Source organism: Desmodus rotundus, chromosome 1 (genome assembly GCF_022682495.2).
Source record: "Desmodus rotundus isolate HL8 chromosome 1, HLdesRot8A.1, whole genome shotgun sequence".
Classification (NCBI taxonomy): domain Eukaryota; kingdom Metazoa; phylum Chordata; class Mammalia; order Chiroptera; family Phyllostomidae; genus Desmodus; species Desmodus rotundus.
Window position 1 is genome coordinate 117,532,406 of NC_071387.1, and position 16,157 is coordinate 117,548,562.

At 43.3% G+C, this 16,157-nt stretch overlaps 1 pseudogene; it reads right to left on the bottom strand.

The window, feature by feature from the left end:
* Positions 1-482: 482 nt before the first annotated feature.
* Positions 483-553, bottom strand: LOC112315068 (small nucleolar RNA U3; annotated as a pseudogene).
* Between the last annotated feature and the right edge of the window lie 15,604 nt (positions 554-16,157).

Below are 16,157 nucleotides of genomic sequence, written 5' to 3' on the forward strand. Positions count from 1 at the left end.
TACTACAGATATGGTTGGTCCCTACACTCCTGGAGTTTTTTTACAGCCTCACCAGGAGACAGACAAGAGACAAACGTGACATTTAAAAATCGACATTATTATGAGTGCTACAACAGAAAAATGCCGTGGTTCTGTGAGAGCACACATCCATCAGGCAGACCTGAGCGGGGCTGCTCATGTTTTTACACTGTTCCACCAAATTCAATGCAAGCTTTGAGTCCTAAAGGTATTTTGGTTTTCCAGAGTATGTGTCCTTGAGATGGAATCATTTTAAGCCCATATAAACTGAAGGGTTGGGAAATCTCCAGCCAAGGGCAAGGCCTTGGAGATACAGGGCCCAAATTCTTCCAGAGCAGAAGACTATAGTCAAGTTTACTGACATTAAGCACCTGTATTAGTCAGAGTTCTCCAGAAAAGCAAAATCAGTGTGATATGTGTGAATATACAATTATATATGCTATTATTATAATAAAATATTAATAAATATTAATATATCGATTAATGATCTATTTTAGTAACGAACTATAGAAATGATCCCTGAAAGTATAGTCTTTATTAATGATCTATTTTAAATGTACATATGTGTGTATATATACACACATACACAACAGAGAGAGAGATTGATTTCAAGGAATTGGCTTGTGCTATTATGGAGTCTGGTAAGTTCAAAATCTGCAGGTGAGCTAGCAAGTTGGAGACCCAGGGAGAAACTGATCTTGTTGTTCAAGTTCAAAGGCAATCTACTTCAGAATTTCTTGTTGTTCAAAGGAGGTCAGTCTTTTTGTTCTATTAAAACCTTCAAGTGATTAGATGAGGCCCACACACAGTAGGAAATCAACCTGCTTTTCGGAGTCCACTGATTTAAATGTTAATCTCATCTAATAACTCCTCACTGAAATATCCAGAATAGTGTTTGACCACATATCTGAGCATCCATGGCCCAGCCAAGTTGACACATAAAATGAACAGTCACAATGCCCTTCAAATAAGCTTAAATGTTGTGTGAGGAGGAAAAATATCAAGGGGCTCTGTAGCATTTGCGGAAGGCTTCTTGGAGGAAACAGGAGTGGATCTGAGTGTGACTAGGGAGAAAGAACCAGAAGGGAAATAATGAATATAGAAGGTTGGGAAGGAGATGGCTCTACAAACTCGTTTTCCAATGTTTCGTAAATCAAGAACATGTGGCATTGTGACAACAGATGACCATCCTTGCTCAGACTCGCTATGAGCATAACCCCAAGGCAGGAGTGCATACATGAGAATGTGCAGGGCCCTGGAACATTCCTTACTAGATCACTCCAGTCTTAGGAACCTTTGAAAGCTCCTTGTGAGTAGAGTAATAAATAGTGAGAAACTCTATTCATAACTCAGTACTGTCACATCTACCAGTACTTTGTGGAAAATCCCAGCACTTTCCAGAGTATATCCTGATTTTCTGTTTGCCTGTATCGTAACACACATTGCTGGGTGAATTCCTCAAGGGCTAAAACCTCAGCTTATTTATTCTTGCGTCTTTGAAGACCCACACAGTGATCTGTGTTTGTCGTATGACAGAATTGGCTGTTCTGTAAAGACAAAAAGACCCAAAGACAGACAATAACACCCCAGACCCCTACACTTAGTTCTGTGAAAATTAGATCATTTCCCATTTACCCAAGTGCAGCTCAGAGAGCCCTCCTCATTTTCCTCCCCCTCCTCAGCCCAACTCCCACCAGCTACAACAGTACTGTGTAGATTAGTATCGAATTTACTAACATTGTGTGGATCACTTTCTTTTTCTAGCCTTCTGGCAGCAGGGGAATTTTCCTTTATTTGATGCTATAAAACATAGTAGCCCTATGTTTCAGCTTGCCAACTATAGGGACTCTTGCAAATGGGTACATTTCCACAGACCTACACAATAGGCCTAATTGCCTGGGTTTGCAGTGTAAGCAGAGGTCGTTTGATTGCTAGTTGTTTTGTACCATGAAAGTGCACATTAATTATTTAAGAGATGGACTTATAATTATCGCAAGCCTTAAGTAATTACCTATAATTTTGGCAAGGGTTAGAAAAACTGATAGTGTAGCAAATTCAGGTTTTAGTCATTAGTAAGATCATAATTACATTTAAATTGCAAAATGAAAATTATGCAATTTATCTCCCCAATAATGCATAAACATTACAGTGATTGTAGGTTTTAATGGCCTATAAAAACTAGAGCAGCAGTGGGCAGTCGGGGGCAATTTCAGCCCATTGCTATTATTTTATATTTTAAGTGCTTCCTCTATACCATTGTTCTGTCCACTAGTCCTTGGGTAAGGAGTGGGGCTGTAGGTTTTCTTTCAGCATGAAAGCAATGAGCCCTTTGAAGGAAAGGAATGCAGTGAGACTAAAGGACTAGATTATGATAAACTTTCAATAACTGTAGAGTATTTGCACCAAAGCAAAGAAAGAACCTGTGTAGGGACTACCATAGTCTCATAATACTTTCCTACTTGAATTTTCATTTGAATGAGATTATTATACCTATTTCACAGATGAGAAAACTAAAGCTCAGAGAGGGCATGACACGTTGTTAGTTGTAATGCTGTGACTGGAACCGCACATTCCGATGCTTTGTAGGTGGCTGTCTACTTCATTATGCTGTATGCAGGCCTGAGACCCACTGAGGCATTACACGGGTTGGTTTTGCCAGGCAAACACGGTCATGCTGCATTTAGGTATAAAATGATGACATTTTCACAGGAGACCCTCAGCCTAAAGTCTTTCCTCCTTTGGTTGGCTAATATGCTTGCAAAAGGCAGCTCAAATACCCCTTCCTTATGAAGCACTTCCTGGGGCAGAATTCCTCACTCCTTGGTGTTCCCATCTTGACCTGATGAATGTCTCCATTGGGATGCAAAATCATAAAGAATAAACTGCAATGAATTGCAATGTCTTCCTAGCTGGACTAAGGACCCTTGAAGAAAAGTGTTCTCGTTCTTATATTTTTGGCAGTCTGTGAAGGCTGAGGAAATGTTTATTAACTGAATCAATCAATTAATCAATCATTCATTACTTGTCCACTCTGCTTATTATCCTATGGTAGATGCAGTGAAGGTTAAAAACAAAAGGTAATAATAATACCTACTGGCTCGAGATACTGTAACCCAGAACAGCAAAACAAACAGCAGATGAAAGACAAAATGGTAATACAAACATATTTATCCTTGCTAAACAAACTACACTGGTATTATAAGTGTTTGCTAAGATAAGTCATGAGTGTTTCTCCCACTGGAATGCCGCAGGAGTTGCTCAGACACCTATCTGACTTGCTTAATCAGGTTCGGTTTTACCTAGATGCAAGAAGATAAATATTTCCTGTTGTCTTGATCTAATTACTGGTGATGCCAACAATAAATATTGACGGAGCTCCTAATTTGTGCTAGGCCTCATGCTGGGAAATAGGACACTGAAAAGAACAAGCTCCATTCTGTGCGTTACTGACGAGAGACATGGGCAATACAAACAGAAAGCAAAGCAGGACGTATGCTCTTAATCAATATGGACTACAAGAGGGGGCCAAAGGGAGTACTGATGAAGGACAGAAGAGGGTGAAAGTATCCCCAGTGGTGGGCACAGAAGGAATGCTTGAGGGAGATTTAAGTTTTGAGGGATATTCTGAAAGATAAGAAACTTTTCAATAGTCAGGGGAGAGGAATGGGCCATTCCAAGAGTTGCCAACAACATGAATAAAAGCATGGGACATGGCCCTGGCCACTGTGGCTCAGTTGGTTGGAGTGTCATCCTGTAAACTGAAAGGTCATGGGTTTGATTCCCAGTCAGGGCACATGCCTATGTTACCAGTGCTGTTCCCAGTCTGGACGTGTACAATAGGCAACCAATCGATGTTTCTCTCTTGCTCTCTTTCTCTCTCTCTCCATCCCTTCCCCTCTCTCTAAAAATCAGTAAGCATGTCTCTGGGTGAGGATTAAAAAAAGCATGGGGTATGTTTCATTTGCACTGCTGATCTTTCAGGCTGTGGAAACTTGATCTCTTAGGGTAGCATCTTCTGCAGATTGCTGATTTTTCTCCATTTTCTAGGTTGAACCTATCTTGCAGTCCTGGCCCAAAATTCAGTGAGGAGTGCTATTTGGATGGCCCACCAGCAATATTATTCCATGACCTCTTGGTGGCTCACAATGAAGGGAAGTCCCATGGAAATGCTGTTGTGCAGAAACAACGTGTTTGCATACCTGCCTTGAGCAGGAACTGAAGAGAAGGGCTGTACGTTGAGCAGCCTTGCTATGCGTAAAGTGCTTTATAGGTGCCTGAAGTTCAGGCTTAGGACAGTGCAGTTAGAAGAAATCTGCTTCCAGACCTCTGCTGCCATGGCGTGGAGGAATCAGACAGATACAAAAAAAAAACCACCCTAAATGAGTATTTCTTCTCACATGACTGTCCATGCAAGGTATTATGAGGTACAACAAAGCAATGATCACACAATCTCTGCCCTTGGAAAACTTTACAATTAATGCAAGATTAGAGGTAAGATCAGGCAAGTGCATGTATAGCTTAATTATAAGGGGGGATTTAACTGCCACAAAGAGGTAGTGAGTGCAATAGAGTAGAAGAGAGAGTGATCACTTCATCTGGGAATGGTGGCTACCATTTTTAATGAAGACTTTGGCATTCAAACTTGGTTTTGAGAGAAAGGTAGGATTCTCTGAGTTAGAGATGAAAGAACGAAGTCTCAGAGAGGAAACAACACCTACAGAGGCAGGCAAATGGGTGGAAAAACCTGTATCATATGTTAATTGGAATTATTTTGGTTACAAGTGATTGAAAAATCAACATGCCATAGCTGAGGTAAAAAAATGGAAATGAACAAATAGTAAGGCTCACAAAACTGTGACAGGCAAAGGTACAGCCAGTCATGATGACAAATTGGACAAATGGCTTGAAAATCATCAAAACTCACTGTTACCACCCTACCTCTGATTCTCTCAGCTTGTCACTTTCGTTCTCCTAGGCTGTCTTTCTCCTCCTGGTGGGGAACAGGATGGCAGCTCTCCTGTTAGCATTAACTCTCAGGTTCTGGTTCAGGGTCTAAAATCCTGTGCAAAAGCCCAGCTCAGGCTGAGAGCCCACCCCATACCAACTATCAACTGCTGTGAGCAGAAAGGGGGGAACTTGTATGAACATAGAACTTGTTAGAATATGAATGTCACTTCTGAAGCCACATTTTGAACTTGGAAAGGAGTATCTGTGATAAAAAAAAATGGGGGGAGGGATAAAATATGAAGCATATTTCTCAGAAGAAAATAAAAGGAGTGTGGACCAATAAAGTAATAGATGCCTCAAAATACAAGTTATGGAAGGCATGGTTGGAAATGTTGGTGAGAGCCAGGTTATGGGGCAAGTCGAATGCTGGCCAATGAAGAGTTATCTTTGTGGGGGGGACAATATTTAGCACTCATGAGTTTTGAGTAGATGCTTTGCATCATGTTATTTTGCCTGGCTTTTCACTAGCTTTCCATTAAATCAAAACACTATGGATTAGATTAGAGAATTGTTAGATAAAAAGAAAGGTTGAGATTTTGCCACAAACAAAGACCAGGCAGAGAAACTGGGTAGGATAGAGATAATAATATGAAGCATTCGCTTTAAAAGCATTTTACTCACCAGATAACGTCTAGTTTTCATTGGAGTGCGTGTGTGCATAAGGCAGGTGGGGCTGCGGTGCTTGTGTCCGGTGGCTCTGCTGGTCCCACAGGCCTGGCTCATCAGACCCACCTCGGTGGATAGCAGGTTCCAAGCCTATATGTTAACTCAGCTGACAGTCAAGTTCTAGTTCTCTTTTAATAAAAAACACCTGATGTGCAGACTGTGCAAAATGTGGACTCCCCAGGGACTTTGATTGCTGTTTTCTTTTGGAGAATGAAAACAATCTCTTCTTCACAAGGACATCATATTTCCTCTAGCATCAGAACTGGAGAAGGCTTTGTGGAATTTCCTTACCTGTCGCCATCTGCGCTGTCATAGGTAAAAAGAAAGCATTATTTGAACCATCTTCCAGTGACTAAGGGTTTTCGAGCTTTGTCCTGTCTTTGTTCCAGTCTTTTTTTTTTTGAGCTGGATGTACTTACTAGAGTAACAAAGACCCTGGTTCTTAAACTGAGGACTAGCCTTCTTCCTTGTGTAGGATGGAATTTCCCACCTAGCAGAGAATGGTAAGAAGCTCAGCACTGAGAAGCTGACTTGTCAAAATGATGGCGGGTGGGCTGAGTCAGGAATTTGGTAGCAACAAATGAGCTAGGAAGAGCGCCAGTTTTCCTTGTCAAAGGCCTCAAACAACTGCTGGCTGTTGATGTTCTGGCTGCAGAGTAAATAGTTTCAGCCCCAGTCATGGCAAAGGCTGTGTGTTATTCTTGGGCAAGGGTTAGGTCTGGAATTGCTGAGAAGCAAGCCCTGAACAAGATTTTCGAGTGGTCACTGCCTGTGTGTACCTCTGTGGGACATGAGATACATTGAATGCCAGTGTCTCGGGTAGAAACTAAACAGTCACTGACCAGGCTTTTGTCTGCCCAGTTCTGAGAAAGTCCCTGTGTGTGAGGAACACCTTCAATGACAGGGGGCATGAAGAGCTTGAGTGATTAGGAGAAACTGACCTAAATTAGGCAACTTCTCTCCATTCATAGGAGGTCCAGGAACCTTCCAGGAATAGAGCAGCACTGAGCACCGCAGGGACCCCCACAGCTGAGTGGGAGTGGGGATCTCATTTTGGTGTCTGGCACTAGGGAAAGGCTTGGAGCCCAGAAAAAGACGAGCCACTGAGGCAGGGTAACTAGAGCAATAGAGTGAGATTCAAGCAGAGGAGAGTGTTGTGGCCTGTGATCCCGGGCAGGCCAAGTGTGCTATGACTTTCAGGCTATACAGGTGACAGGACTCACTCATCTTAGCTCTAGGCTCAGGTGCTTTTGTCCAAAGTGCCACTGGACACTGAGGCCAAGCTGCTGATTGGCATTCCAGCTTGATCAGACCTGGACCTACTGTGGCTCCCCTGTGGTGTCCCTCAGTATACCAGGCAGTGGGGGTTGGGGAAGACCAACGCAGGGAAACACCTGTGGGCCTAATCGTGTTTGGGGACATTTTTCAAATTAGATCCAGAAGGCTGGTAATGGCAAATTAGAATTCTCTCTCCGATCACTAGAATTTCACTTGAAAGGATCCTTATCTGTCATGGGTGCTACAAAAGCATTGGTGATGACCTCAAATATCACCTCCAGGTCTAAGATTTTTATTATTATTTTATTATTGTTATTTTATTCTAAATAGCTGAGGCTAATGACATAATCAAAATATTTTATTTTTATTATAAATGTAACACGTGCTCATCATAGAACATACAGAAAAATATTAATAAAATAGCAGTATTTTATTAGGATAATTATTGTCTCTGAAGGATAAATAACTTAAGTTGGTGAATGAAATAAGGTTTTAAAAATCTCAGAGTAACTTTTCCCTGGGATTTCGGTGCTCTGTTTAGCCAAATGCTTGCGGATATGAAGAGGTAATCTTTCCATTAACAAATGCAAGGCAGGCAAGCAAGGGCACAGAGGATACAAAACAGGAGACAACCAAAAACCCTCTTCCTTTTTAGTTTTACATGCATTTTCATACTTCCATTTGAGCGTACACTTGTCTGCAGTATTTGAAAATTCACTTCAAAGAAAATAATAAAATCTTGGTGCAAGAGAAATTGAGATGCTTTCCAATTTCCCAACTTCAATAAAATGCTCCCCAGTGTGTCTCTGAAAGTCACTCTGAACAGGAAATTGACAGCAATGGTTCATTTCCAAGGTGGTGAGGGAGGGGATGGGGAGGGTGGCACTGAGCTAGGGCCAGTATAGAAGAGGGACAGGGGGAAATGGTCTCACAGCAGGGTATGCCACGATTCCAAATCTCTATGTGCAAAACACATGGCTAACTGTGGTCTGGGTGTCCATTCTGAAAGGTCTGAGAAGGGGGTGTGTTGCTTTTAAAGCTTCTAGCTGCATAATACTGACTATCAGAAGGCTATCAAAATCTTAGACCCAGGAGATCCACTCAAGTAGAGACAATGGGCGTTTATTGTGTCTGCAGGCACTTAAATGGATCCAGGTTATCCCCGTGACTCAGTATAGAGAAGAATGATGAGGTCAGCCAGGAGCAACATTCCAGCTTCTGCCTCTGGCATCCTCATAGCCCTCCCGTAAGCCCATTGTTCTGAATTCATTCTCCCCAGATCTCTGAGGCTTTCCATCATTCTTTGGTTCTTTCCACCCACCTCACACTATGCTTTCATGGTAGCCTGGATTTTACAGGTGTCAGGATATCTGTCTGCCCAGCCTGACTCTTTTCTGGGAGACGCCTTTGCCTGCAGAACCCCATTCACCCTGGACCTTTGAGACCTTTCCAAGAAGGTGAATTCCAATAAAGAACAGCAGTCAGGGTTTAATTCTAGGTTGTTCGGATGAAAAAGTTCTATTGGAACTAGGACAAAAGGACAGTCAACTAGACAGGGTTCAGAGTTGAGAACTCTGCCCATTGGAGAGAAGAGGGTTAAATCAGACCCAGAGTGAAAAGCAAACCAAACAAATGTTCCAGATACAAAACCACAGTCAGTAAGTTGCAGACTGAGTCTCAGTCAAGTGCCACAATCCTCATCTTCAAGATGCAGGTTGAAAGCCTGGTCCAAGTTCCCCCAGGATGGAGGTTGCAGACCTGGGATGAGGCCCCAGGCACTTACTATAGCTATCCTCACTACACAGAGAGAGCCCTGAGGTCCACAACTCACAAAACATTGTTCCCCATGGGAGCATAGAGGAAGGTGGAATGTGGGTTTTGAAGACAGAATCTAGCAAGTATCCACCACAGTGCAACATCTACAGTCACACTTCTGCCCCTACATGACACATTTCTCAAAATACTGTTATTTAACATAATTCAATATTCCAGGTACAACTGAAAATACTCCCACCTCTTTACCAGAAAAGAGAAAATTAAATTCCTGCCAATCATGCCTTCAGCTCCACATCCTGAATGTCTGCTTGATATTTACTTCTATGTGAGCCTGTCTGGATGTTCGGCAGTCTATGAAGTAGCTAGTTAATTAAACTACTAGCCATCCAGCCTACATACCATGTGAGACAAAAACAAGGGGAAAGAAGAGGGAAATTGATTTAAATACAAAAATGCATATTTTTAGACACGAGTCACATGTTTAATTTATATCCACCTGCCCCTCTGTCTCCACTTGTATGTCTGTATATCTGCCTTTACTGTCCAAATGGATTGACTTTTTGACCCAGCAATCCCACTTCTGGGAATATATCTGAAGGAACCTAAAACACTAATTCTAAAGAACATAAGCACCCCTATGTTCATTGCAGCATCATTTACAATTGCCAAGATATGGAGGCAGCCCAAGTGCCCATCAGTAGATGAGTGGATAAAACAACTATGGTATCATTTATACAATGGAATACTGCTCAGCCATAAAAAAGAAGAAAATTTTATCCTTGTGACAGTATGGATGGACCTGGAGAACATTATGCTAAGTGAAATAAGCCAGTCAGAGAAAGACAAGTACCATATGATTTCACTTATATGTGGACTCTAATGGACAAACTGAAGTAACAAGGAAAATGGGGACAGTCTCATAGATGGAGAGCAGGATGACAGCTAGTGGGGAAGAGAGGGGTTGGAGGGATTGAGCAAAAAGGAAAAAGGACTCATCGACATGGACAACAGTGTGGTGATTGCTGCAGGGAGGGAGTATAAGGGGACTAAATGCTAGTGGGACAAAATACAATAAAGATTAAATCAATCAGCCCTGACTGGTGTAGCTCAGTGGATTGAGCACGGGCTGCAAACCAAAGGGTCACCAGTTCAATTCCCAGTGAGGGCACATGCCTGGGTTGTGGGCCAGGTCCCCAGTATGAGGTGCTTGAGAGGCAACCATACACTGGTACTTCTCTCCCTCTCTTTGTCCTTCTCTTCCCTTCTGTCTAAAAATGAATACATAAAATCTTTTTTTAAAAATTAAATCAATCAATCAATCAATTGCTATTTTAAAAATAACAAAGTGAGCTCTTGATGTTCCCCTAAAATCTGTGCAATCTTCTCATCTCTATAGCTTAAGGCCAAAACCTCAGGGACATCCTTGACCCCCCTTATACTGTCAGCAAGTCTCATTGGTTTTACTTCTAAAGAGTCTCCAGTTACAACCACTCCATGTCCATATCTTGTTATAACCCTAATGCACACACCTCTGGCTCTTGCTAGGATTGCTGCCATGGACTCCTAACTCATCTGCCTGCTCCTCCTCTTGCCCTGTTACAGTCCATTCTCAATACAGCAGCCAGAATGAATCTGCTAAAAGGTTGTCAGATCAATATATCCCATTAGGCCACCCAATGGCTTCTAGCACTCTGCAGCTAGAAAGCAAACTCATCATGCCTGCAGGTACCCCTGTCTGGTTCCCATGACTCCCTGTCAGCAAGCCTATCTCTCTCGCTCACTCTACTCCAGCCACACTGGCCTCTTCACTATTTCTCCTGTGTGGCTGGCTTGTCCCCACCACAGCATGTGTGGACTGGTTATCTCTTCTACTTGGGAATACCCACATGGCCTGCTCTCTCGCAATTGCTCCATGTCCTCATTCGAATGTCACCCTCTCAGGTAACCTGCCATGACCACATGGTTTAAATCTTCCTACAGCACCTAGTTCTCTTTCTCTGCCTTCATTTGTCCCTTGTATTCCCTATCACCTTCTAGGATAATGTATATTTTATTTATTTATGTATTTTATTATCTGCATAAAGTCAGGAAGAAAGGGAATCTTGTCTACTTTATTTACAGCTTTGTCCCGTGTGTCCAGATTGTGTTTGTCACAGAGGAGGTGCTCAGTAAATATTTGTTGAATCAATAAATGAGTGCTTGAACTGCTCATGGGGCCATGGCTGGTGTTCTACCAATTTGGAATGCTTCCCTCTTCCTGTACCCATTCCACATTTCCTCAACCTTTCCCAGCACTTCAGTCAATGAGGGGCTTTTGGGCAAGTTAAGATGAACCAAATCTGCATTCTCAGGGTTTTGAGTCCTTGGTGCACCTGCCTGTGCAGGGTTGCTCTCATCTCCCATGGACCTTTATTGCAGGTCAGAGTGGTATGACTTCCCAGGGATCCCCTGAGCTCCTTACTGTGTAATAACAGCCCAATTTCCCCTTGATACTTCAGTCCGTCATCCCAGCCAGCAGGGGATAGCAGGAAATATCTGGGTGGCCATCTCAACTTCCAATTCCACTCTCCCCAGTGAGTTCAAGAAGTAAAATATTTATAAATGGACATTAGGTGTGTTCGTGAGAAATGCCCTTCTCACATTCTCCTTTTTGGTACTGGACCCCTGTGCTCTGGCTATGGGGGAATGAGCACCACATTCTGGACCCTGGTGCACAGCCTTCAGACACATAGCACCCAACCTTGAAGGTGTTGTCTCCAGGCGGATACTGTGACTGAGCCATAAGTAAGCCATTCCACTAATCTGTGAAGTCACATGCTTCTGGGTGATAGGATTCGTAATAAGAGTGGATTGCATGGGCATCAGCTCATTGCTTTTCTCCTCTGCCTGGGGAGTACATTCTTTGGTCAGAAGCAATGTTGTATGAGACAGTGAAAAACATATTCAGTAACTTGACAGATGACAATGCTGGCAGAGGCCTGGCAGACCAGAAACAAAACAAAATCACATCCAGAGTAATGGTCTGCTCCAACAGGACAAATTGCAGAGCCCTCCATCACAGGAGGGGCCCAGTGTAGCTAACCTGCCACCAGGTAGTTGGAGGACCTCCGAGGGATGTTATCATATCAGTGCTCCCTCATATCCAAGGTTGGTTGGTTACTGGTGTGAGTATGCTGGTTAGTTCAGAGTGATAGCAGCTTACAGGAGGGAATTGGTGGGAGGAAGTCCATATTGCTAAGCCTATTCTTAGCCTCCGTCCTTAGTACCGTAGTTGCTATTTTGTTCACTGGGTCCTTTTGTGGGCACTTGGGTATTTGAAGAAGAAGGTGAGTAATATTGAATAAAGGGTCAATCTGTCTACCTGGTTATTACAAGCATACCCAGTAGTGGGGTCTTTTGGAGAGCATTTACTTTGGATACAAATATTCTCACATTCTGGCACAATGTAAAATTTCTATCCTATATATTTCTTCCCCAAACTGCTTTGTGATCAATAATGTGACCTTGATCATTCCAAGTCCCCGTTCATTGCAGCTACCCTAGCCTGCTGTCTTGGAATTCTTCATTTGCTTTCTGTTGTCTGTACTAGCAAGCAGCCTGGCTAATCTACAGTGATTGTGTGATTCTGGGTGATCATGAACAAAAACATAATTAGTAAAGATTTGGAGGAGGAGGAGCTCCAAGAAATGACAGGAATGCTTTTAAAAAGGCTCAAAGTGAAGAAGAAACAAAGAAACTCAAGAGTGTAAGTAGCATGAGTTTTGACAGTCCCACCAGAGAACAGCTGCTGAAGTCAATAAGCATGGACCATCCTCATACTCGGTGTCACCGCTCAGGAGACACATTCTGTTGTGGATGATCTGACTCATCCTGTTTGGGTGCCATACCTCTGCTTCTTGGCTCTTCCATACTATGCCTTGTGGGAGAGAAGCAATTTCCTGAAAGAAAATCAATATGTCAATATCAAAGGTGAAATGGGCAGTAAACAGTCATAAACTCTACAAATGCCCAGTACACTGGACCTTTTGGTCTAGGGACCTTTGAGGTGTTCAGAGGTCTTTTGGTGGGGATGGTTGTGAATAGTGGGGTGGAGTGGAATGACCATAACTCATAAAGTTACTTAGAGAGTTGGTGCATAAATAAATATTTGATTCTCACTACCACCCACGTCTCTCTTCACCCCATTTATCTCCCTGTCCACAGTCTGAGCTGCTGATCCTACTGTTTGAGAGGTCATAACCATTCACATGTAGTTCAGATATGACCTTTGTCCCACTGACCTGTGCTCTGGCTTTTTAAGGACCATCCTGACCTCAGGGACACACAGTAGACAGTACAGCCCATTTGAGGCTTGGAAGGCAGGACTGCAGTAGTCCCAGCCTGCTGGCTCTAGCTTCTGCCTCTGGTTAAGTTCAATATCAGCTTTCCAGACATGGAATCATATAAAAGCCTTCCACAAAGGAAAGAGGGGGAAAAAAAAGTTCATAAGTACCTGTGCTCAGCTTCATGGCAGATTTTCATTAGGTCCGAATGAAGTTTGAGTCTGCAGTCCTGAGGCCCTTTTTAATTTCAACCAGCTCAGCCAGCTCCTTATCCAGGAGGACCCCCAGGAAAGCTGAGCAATTCCTGGGCACAGGTGTCATCCAGAGCTAAGGCTAGGGCCGGAGAGTAGAAGGAACTAGAAAATGACTTTCTCTTGTTCACAAGAGCAGCAGCACTCTGTCTCCTAGACATTTTTCTTGCGTGGTTGTCTGATGAACTCCAACCTCTTGAGAGGGCCCATGAGGGAACGCAGGCTGTCATGCGGGGGAGTCTGGGCTCCAGCTCTGGCAGCTTGCATATTTCCTTTCTGAGCCTCAGTTTCCTCTTCTGTGGAGTATTGTAAAGAACAGTATCCAAATAAGTATGGGTATGTACATGCCTGCATATTTATCATTCGTGCCAATACTCTGCATCCCGCAAAGCATTTTATCTACATTATTTTATTTAACAGCAACATTTAGCTTTGGGGCTTAAATATTGTTAACCCAATTTTATCAGTGAGGAAACTGACAATCACAGAAGGGACCAGATAACAGATGGATAGCTGGCCTCAGAATCCTGCCTGTCTGACTCGGAAGCTTGACAATCGTAGTGCCTCTGTACCTACATCATGAATACCATGTCTGGGGCCGAGTGGCCACTCCATAATCATTGCTACTCTATTTGAACATATGCTTAATTTCCATGCATATGAGTCTAGCTGACTCTGTGCACGTGGGCCTGGCTGCCATGAGCAATATTTTGGCAGTGCTTGTCACTGAGAGCATTTTCATATGCTAATAAGGATTAATAATTCATGTTCAGTAATCTGCCTGGTGTTTTTCCCATCCCCGTTTCTCACTGGGGGACAAAGTGGACAAGCGATGATGCTTCCCTGGAGGGAAGGCCAGACCATCTGCATAGCTAGCTCCACGGAGGGCTTGGTGGGCCTGCATCTCTCCTGCTGAAGGTGGGGAGGGGACTGAGGGGGATTAGGAGGCAATGCCAGCCTCTCCCTTAGGGAGTCCTTCATGCCCTGTGCTGGCAGCTGGGGAGCTGCAGGGAGCTGATCTCTCTGCACAGGGAATATGCTCTGCTGCTGAGCATTTCTGTCTCATCTGACTTTTCACTGCAATTGTTTTAAATTAGGTGCCCTGTGATTTCCTGGACTCTGTCAAGCCTGAATAAGCCCTCTCTGGGAAGCAGGCCTAGCAGGACACAAGGGCCTTTCCTATTTAGGCTAATGTCTGTGTTACCCTCGAGCTCAGAGGAATTTTCCAAGCCACTAATTTGTACTTTGCCAGTAGACAAGAGTGATGAGTGGTATTATTTTAGGCTTTCTAAATCAGAGCACCACTTTTGGGCACTAGATGTTCTCAATTTCTAATTTCCTTCAACTCAAAAATCCAGCAATTTTAGTTGTGTTACTTAAAAGGGCAGTTGGGTTTTTTAGAGCAGTACTTCTGGCCTGTCTCCTCAACCTGCCAAATGATAACTTTTGGTTCTGCAATTTAGCTGAACAAATATTTGTCATGTGCCAATTAGATGTCAGGCTGTGAGCTAAGTGCTGCAGAGGGTATAAAGATGGATGGTTCCTTTATTCATTCATGCATCCATCTAGTTGTTCATTCAACAAGCATTTTTGAGCACCTGTTACTGACCTGTTAGTGTCCTGTTACTGACAGGTGCTGGAACCAGACTCAATTAACACTATATTCTGCTTCAAATAACAGAAAACCTAACTATAATGTATTCAATAACTAAGGGTTTCTTTTTTCTAATACAATCAAGAAGCCTGGAGTCAGATAATTACTGGTATTAGTTAACAGGCTTTTTGAGTTTTGGGGTGATACTTCTGTTAGTCACTGAACCTCTTCCTCACACCTCATGATGGCTGCTGCAGCTCCAGCCATAACTTTCACTTCAAGGCATAAGAAGGAAAGGTCGAGTCAGCTGAGTTAGGCCTAGACTTTTAGAGTTAGGCCTTGGCTTTTACCAAGAAAACATGAACTTCCACCACATCACTCACCCTCAGCCAATTCCCCCTTATATCTCTTTGGTCAAGACCCATCGCTGGCCACTCCCTAGGTACAAGGGAAGCTGCCATAATTAGCTTTGATTGGTCATGGTCCTCTTGGGCTTCTGTTAGTAAGGATGAAGGGGATGATATTGTATAAACAAACAGTAGCTGCAAAAATACTAAATGAAAGAGTCAGTGTCCTTGCCTTCAAAGAACTTACCACCTAGTGGCAGGGGCAGAGGGTGGGAGTGGTAGGACAGGGAATGGGTGAAGGGAAAGACCACAGCACAGTTACAATGCATCTCACAGACATGAGTTCATTTGCTTCTCAATATAAACCTGTGACATAGTTTGAATGGACATCATTAGTCTCATTTGATAGACGGCCTCATCTATAAAAGTGAGGCATGAGAGGTTAAATGATGGTATTCTGGGGGTCATGTGGGTGATATATAGTAATCCAGGGGACAAAATCTAGGTCAGCTTTAAACCTGTCCCTAATCTTTTTTTTCTCCTACTCTTTTTGTCTTTCAGGAAATCACAGCAGGCCTCCTCACAGGGCCCCTGAGACCAGCATTCCCAGCCAGAGAAGGCCAGGCCCAGAGGCTCACACAGGCGCAGAAAGCCAACAAGTGAACTCCAACGAACCCTGATGGGTGGCTGGAACCAAAATTCTGCCCCTAGCCAAACTTTGTGCCCAAACCTGGTCCTTGCAGACAGTAATCAGAAGCGAGGGGTATGTAGTGATTTGTGCTCAGCTGGGCACTTAGATCTCACCTAGTCAGACCCTGCCAGCTTGGAATTCCTTTATACTTTCTCTCATCTTTCCCATTCCCTTCCTTAGATAACTTAGTTTCCAGATTAAAACTTC